The sequence below is a fragment of the Haliotis asinina genome, chromosome 5, assembly GCF_037392515.1.
Source record: "Haliotis asinina isolate JCU_RB_2024 chromosome 5, JCU_Hal_asi_v2, whole genome shotgun sequence".
NCBI classification, from domain to species: domain Eukaryota; kingdom Metazoa; phylum Mollusca; class Gastropoda; order Lepetellida; family Haliotidae; genus Haliotis; species Haliotis asinina.
This window is the reverse complement of record NC_090284.1, coordinates 63,348,559-63,354,558: the sequence shown is the minus strand read 5'-3', so window position 1 is coordinate 63,354,558 and position 6,000 is coordinate 63,348,559.

Sequence of the window (6,000 nt, the reverse complement as noted above, 5' to 3'; positions counted from 1 at the left end):
TGTGGTGAAAACTGGCGAGCATGGACCATCCATGAAAAGACTTCATCAGGCAGAGAGTTTATTTGATTTCTTGTGTTTGAGTATGGTAGGGGATTGTATGATCGCAGAACCTAGTCCGCCAGCAAGAATCAATTCCGGAGCCCATTGAGGTGGCAAGCGAAGAAAGCTACATCAGCTGTTATAAAGGTCTGATCTTGTGTTCGCATCTGTTGGTGTCTCTGCTGGAGGGTCCTTGATCCAGTGTCAAGAATTTGCTCCACCTTTGTCGCTTTTGTGTTCATGTTTGGAGTATGTCCATATGATATAATACTATGGTCAACTTTCTGTGTTGGATTAACTGGCTATCAAACTTTTAAATCATGTAAGTATTCAAAAGCAATGTTAAAAATTAACTTCTAAAGAGGAGCTATAGATGATGTGTGTAATGGGGTTTGGGAATGATTTTTTGTTTTTTATAATATTTAACTGTGAAGTTTTTGTGCAGTTTGTTTGTAATGATACAAAATGCCAAAGAATAGAGTTTAAAGTTTAAAAAGAATATCAGAAACAAGTGAAATTGTTGCCACAACAGCTTGAAATGATTCAGGTAAGTATTCTTATAATGTGCATGTGATTTCTACTTTTGTGAAGATGATATTTCTTGTTGTTGAAGTTGAGTATGTGTTACAGTACATGATGAAAAAGTCAGTTTTAGTTTTAAAACTTGTGGTAAAAGTCAAACTTGACCGGTGTACTAAGAATTAAAAAAAGTGCTTATGAAACATTGAGAAATCTTGATATTGTTTACACTGGGGTTTTGAAATGTTTAGGTTTTCATATATTCAATTTGGAGCAATTAAGAACTTGTTTACTTCAACATTGAATAGATACTTATATTTGCTGCTTTTTGTTTTTGAACCTGGTATCGGAACAGGTCCAACCAAATCCCTGGTGACTTTGGTCATCTATTCTGTGGGAGCTACTGAAGTATGTGGAAACATTTGCTTTGATCATTTTATACTTTTGCATCATCTGAAATTTAACAAGTCATCATCCTAGTAAGTGTTGGCAGTACAGACAATGTATGATATTTTCATACATATATTGATACAGGTTGTCTCAGCATTCAGCACATTTTGAAATGAATAGTAGTTTGAGTTTGTCCTTGTGAAAAGGTTTGTGAAGGTCAAACATGAAATGAAAGGGCCCTATGTCTGACTGACCAGATAATGTAACAGGATGTGCAACATAAAACATAGTGTATTACTGAAGCTACTCTTCAAAAGACAGAAATGTGTGTCTGGACTTGTAGGTTTGGGTAATTGAAGCTAACATGTGCACCAAACAGTGCAAAGGAGGCTTGATCCAAGAGATTCTTGTGCAGACTAACTGCAATTAAGATGTGCTAATTTAAAAAGAAGAATCAGTAGAAATAAAATTCTGTTTGATGAAAATAATTTTGAAAAATGTTTTTCAGATTACTTTGTCCTGTATCATCCTTGAATTAAAGTCTCCATAATTCATTTGGATATTTGTCAAAACCTAACTTGAATATTTAAGTATCCTCCCAAATTTTTTTTCTTTTTTTGGCATTGCAATGGGGCATCCTTTCATTACAATGTGTGTTCAATGTCATCTTGCTTCATTGGAGCAGGGGGCAGTGGGGTAGACCAGTGGTTAAGGTATTCGTCAGTCAGGCCGAAGACCCAGGTCCAATTCCCAAGTGGGTACAATGTGTGAAACCGATTTCTGGTATCCCCCACCATGATATTGCTGGAATATTGCTAAAAGGAGTAGCACTAAACTCACTTAGTCATTGAAGCAATATGTCACTCAGGCTGTCATCAAATGCTTGTTTTTTGTGGCCGTGGTTATTGTAAGAGTATGTATCCCTCTTCCTGTACTGTTAGTTTCTTTCTTGCTGACTTCTATGAAATGTGCACCATTATAATTGAGGGTATTGTGTCATGAAGAACAAGAAGATAACGTCCAGGTGGACTGCATTTTTATATGCTATGTCTTATTTACTCATTTACCTGCATGTATTTTTGGTTCTCTGTCAGAGTGTTTTGATGGCTAGTCATATTTACTTGTTATTAATTTGGGTGATCCCATTGCACAAATCAATTCTCAAGATGTCAGTCACAGGAGTGTTTGGAGTTTCTTAGGCCATGATTAGGTGCCTGAAACAGGGCGTGGGTTTTAATCCTGAATGTGACTCAACCTAACAAAAGAGCCAGAATCTGTACTTCACTGAGGTATTGTAATCCCAAATACAAAATAGCTTGCAAAACGGAAGCCTTCTTCGTGGCTTTTGCTTCAATAATCCAACCTGTCATATTTATTGAGGGGCCTGTTATCAGATCAACAGCTTTCTTCCAATATTTAAGATGAAAGAAAAATACATCATAATTGAAAACAATGAAACAACAATCCTATGTTTGATATATCAGATCCTGGTAACCACATTTGCTAATTTCCTATCTTGTTGTAATACCATCCATCATCACCTTCATTCTCACCCTTGAAGACCCAGGTTAGAATTTTTCTTTGGCAAGCCATGTTGAGATAATGTATTGTCTGCTAGGTTAGTGCTTCTCTGTGCAGGGAAGTGGGACTGCTAGGAAATCTTGTAAAATCAAGCACATGCATGAACTTGGGGCAGCCGGCACAACAGAATGTGTATAGTAGTATCAAGTAAACCATGAAGAATATAGACTCTAGTGAATTAAACAACCCATGCTTATCTGACTGATGGGACTGGGTTGTCAGGCTTGCTGACATGGCTGATACATGACATCATATCCCAACTGAGTACATTGATGCTCATTATGTCAATCACTCAATTGTCTGGTTCTAAACTATTGTTTACAGACCACCACCATATAGCTGAAGTCTCAGTAATTAAAAATAAACAAAACAAATGAAAACCTTCATCCTGGCTTGACTCTTTCTCTACCATGTGAAATAGATGATTTATTAAGACAGAAAAACTTTAACCACAAACTTTGATTACCAGCAAATATGTTATGTATTGTGTTGGATAACCTCTTCTTTTAGGAGAGGGATAAGGTCTGGTATGTCCAGGAATTTTTCCATCACTGTCTGCATGTGATTGCATTATATGTATCATAAATTACTCATTCAACCTTACTTCAGCTGATACTTGCCCGTTACAGAGAAAAATCTATGATCGCGTTCATGGCTTAGTTATTCATAATGAATCCAGTAATTGGTGTTGGTCTTCGATCTAGGATCTTATTGATTAGGCTTAAAGAAATTTTACATCGTTAGATTTGGCTTGTGGTATTTCATGCATGTTTTGCCAGCGGATATAAGATGGTTAGAGACGCATGTTTGAATAGGGTCATTTAGTGTGAAACATTTGTCATCATGAAATCAGGTTTAGTCCGCTTTCATAAACAAGGAGATGTACACTGACATGGCCAAAAGGAAATATTTTTTTGTCATTATTGAAAATTCTGGCAAACTTTGTAAATATGTGAATCCTTGCCTTAGTGTTTAGTCTGAATTTAGGCACATTCAGTGACTACACTTGTTTGAAAGAGCTTGTTGGGCCAGGAGTTTTAAGAATTGAACACAGCCAACTAATGTCTAAAGAAGCTAGTTCTTCTGTTGCTGTAGTGAAATTAGACTGTTAAGCTTTGAAAGTTAGTTATGAAGATGCAATGATTGTAAATACTACTCACTCATTCTTTGAAATTATGTCTGAAGTCTGTTTGGTGATAATACTAAGAATTAAATGTGAATTGCGTCAGATATTCCCTATCCATTGTGGGATTTTGGGTAAGATTTGGTCACAAGTTACAAGGGCTGAAGTATCATTGGGCAGTCAGGTTGACTGTTTGCCAATAACATTTATCATTGGTTCCCATCATCAGTCACTGTCATGCAGATGGAATATTCTGGAATATAGTGTTAAATAAAAAAGATACAAAACATTCAAAAATGTGCAGTTTGTCTTAATAAATTACTGTTTCATTTCCAAAGCCATGTTGTAAATGTTTTTTTTATTGTTGATGTTCCTTGAACCAGGGAAACATTATCTTTTATGCACTGACTTGAAACAATATAGTTCTCTGGGGATTATAGACCGTATTCCAAGCATGGACAGAGACAATCACTATATTGTGTTGAGAAGTTGTAGTATCACACACACCAGCTGTAGCACATTGCATTGAAAACCACTGACAAGTGAAATTGACAGTGATTATATGAATGTATTGGAAACTGAAGATTGATCATAATTATCATCCTACTGACTTCTTGGTTATTCAGATATTTTTATCTGATTACACTACCTGGCTGACTATGGTACCTTGACTCCATTTTGGATTGGGGATAAAAAGAAACTTGCTGCCCAAAATGATTAACTGTCCCTTTACCAAGCTGTGTAATGAACAGTTTATATAAGGGACAGTTTATTTATTATTGGGAGGGGATGTTCTGAGGCTTTGTTCCTGGATATTTTCATGATTCTGCTGTGGTGAACTCTGCTTGTGGTCAGTGTAGTCAATACCGTCATCACAGTGTATGGTTGCATCACGAGCTCTGTATTCTAAACTTGTCTTCCTTCCCTTTTGGCTTGAATCTTCAATGTGTTAACTTTCATTTGCTTGTCCTCAACTACGGTGTGCTATCAGTTCTCTCTAGGGCTCCGAGATGAATGTGATGACTCTATAGGAGGCTGTTTTATAATTGAAACTAAATGAAGTATAATATGTGGAAGTGATAGTTCTGTAAAGTTGTGCATCCTTCACAGATTTTGTAACACTCAATGACAAACATCTTAAAAATTCATTCTAAAAGTCCTACAGAGAATTTGTAGATTTTCTAATCCATTTGAATGTTTTAATCACAACATGAAGACTTCAAAATGTCTGCAGTTTTAAAGACTGAAAACTGTCTGGAAGTTTAATTGGAACTAGGGCAAGAGAAGGAATGACGCATGTCGCTCAGTCAGGCATTTATCATTGCTGTTGCTATATATGGCTGGCACTAATGAAGTGTGTTCTGGCAGACCAGTAACACAGCTTTGACATTTGAAGGCTTTTTAAGGACTTCAGTTTTGTGATGTAAATTTTAAAGAATGTATATGCATTGTTCATGTTTTCTCACCCTGAAGTGTTCCAGTTTGGGTCTCAGAGTGCTGAGGTAGACAATAAACACTTGCCCAAATGGAACTTAGCACTATGACTATCTTAGTCTGTGTTAGAGTATGGGAGTTACGATCATTGTAGCACTGAAATGACTTCCCCAATATCAGGGCTAGGCTGGAAATGGAAAATATATGCCACTTTCTCGTCATTTATATATATTTATATATATTCCTGGGTACAAGTAGTGGAGATCAAATCTGATCCTTCCATAACAGAATATCTTTAATGAGAGAAAAGAGAGTATCAGGATTACAATCTGATGGCCAGAATGTTCTAATCATCAGTTTTCTATGGGGAACAGTGTTCAAAATTAACGTCGGGTCGTTGACCCGAAGCCGACAGAAAACCACTCAGACCCACAGCTTATGTTTTCTGCGGGTGATTTATGTTGTCCTGTTGAGATATTGCTGGAATGTTGCTGAAGGCAGCTTTAAACCCATTCATTCTCTTGCTGATATCACAGCAAAGACATTGACTCTTCACATACAAGCTTATAACAAGCTTCAGATGCTGGGGAACTCACTCTGTTTTGAACAATGTTGGTTACTTGAGACATTTGCCTAGATACAGACACCAAGCTATTTGGTATACTGGTACAAGCTTCAGATACTGAGGAACTCACTCTGTTTTTAACAATGTTGGTTACTTGAGATATTTGCCTAGATACAGCCACCAAGCTATTTGGTATACTGGTACAAGCTTCAGATACTGAGGAACTCTCTTTCTTAGTATAATCCTGAATCCTGGTGCTTGTCTAGTTATTATGATGTTAGAAATCTTCAAGCATTGCTGGTTACTTACAATATTTACCTAGATACAGCCAGCACGACCAAGTTTTTGG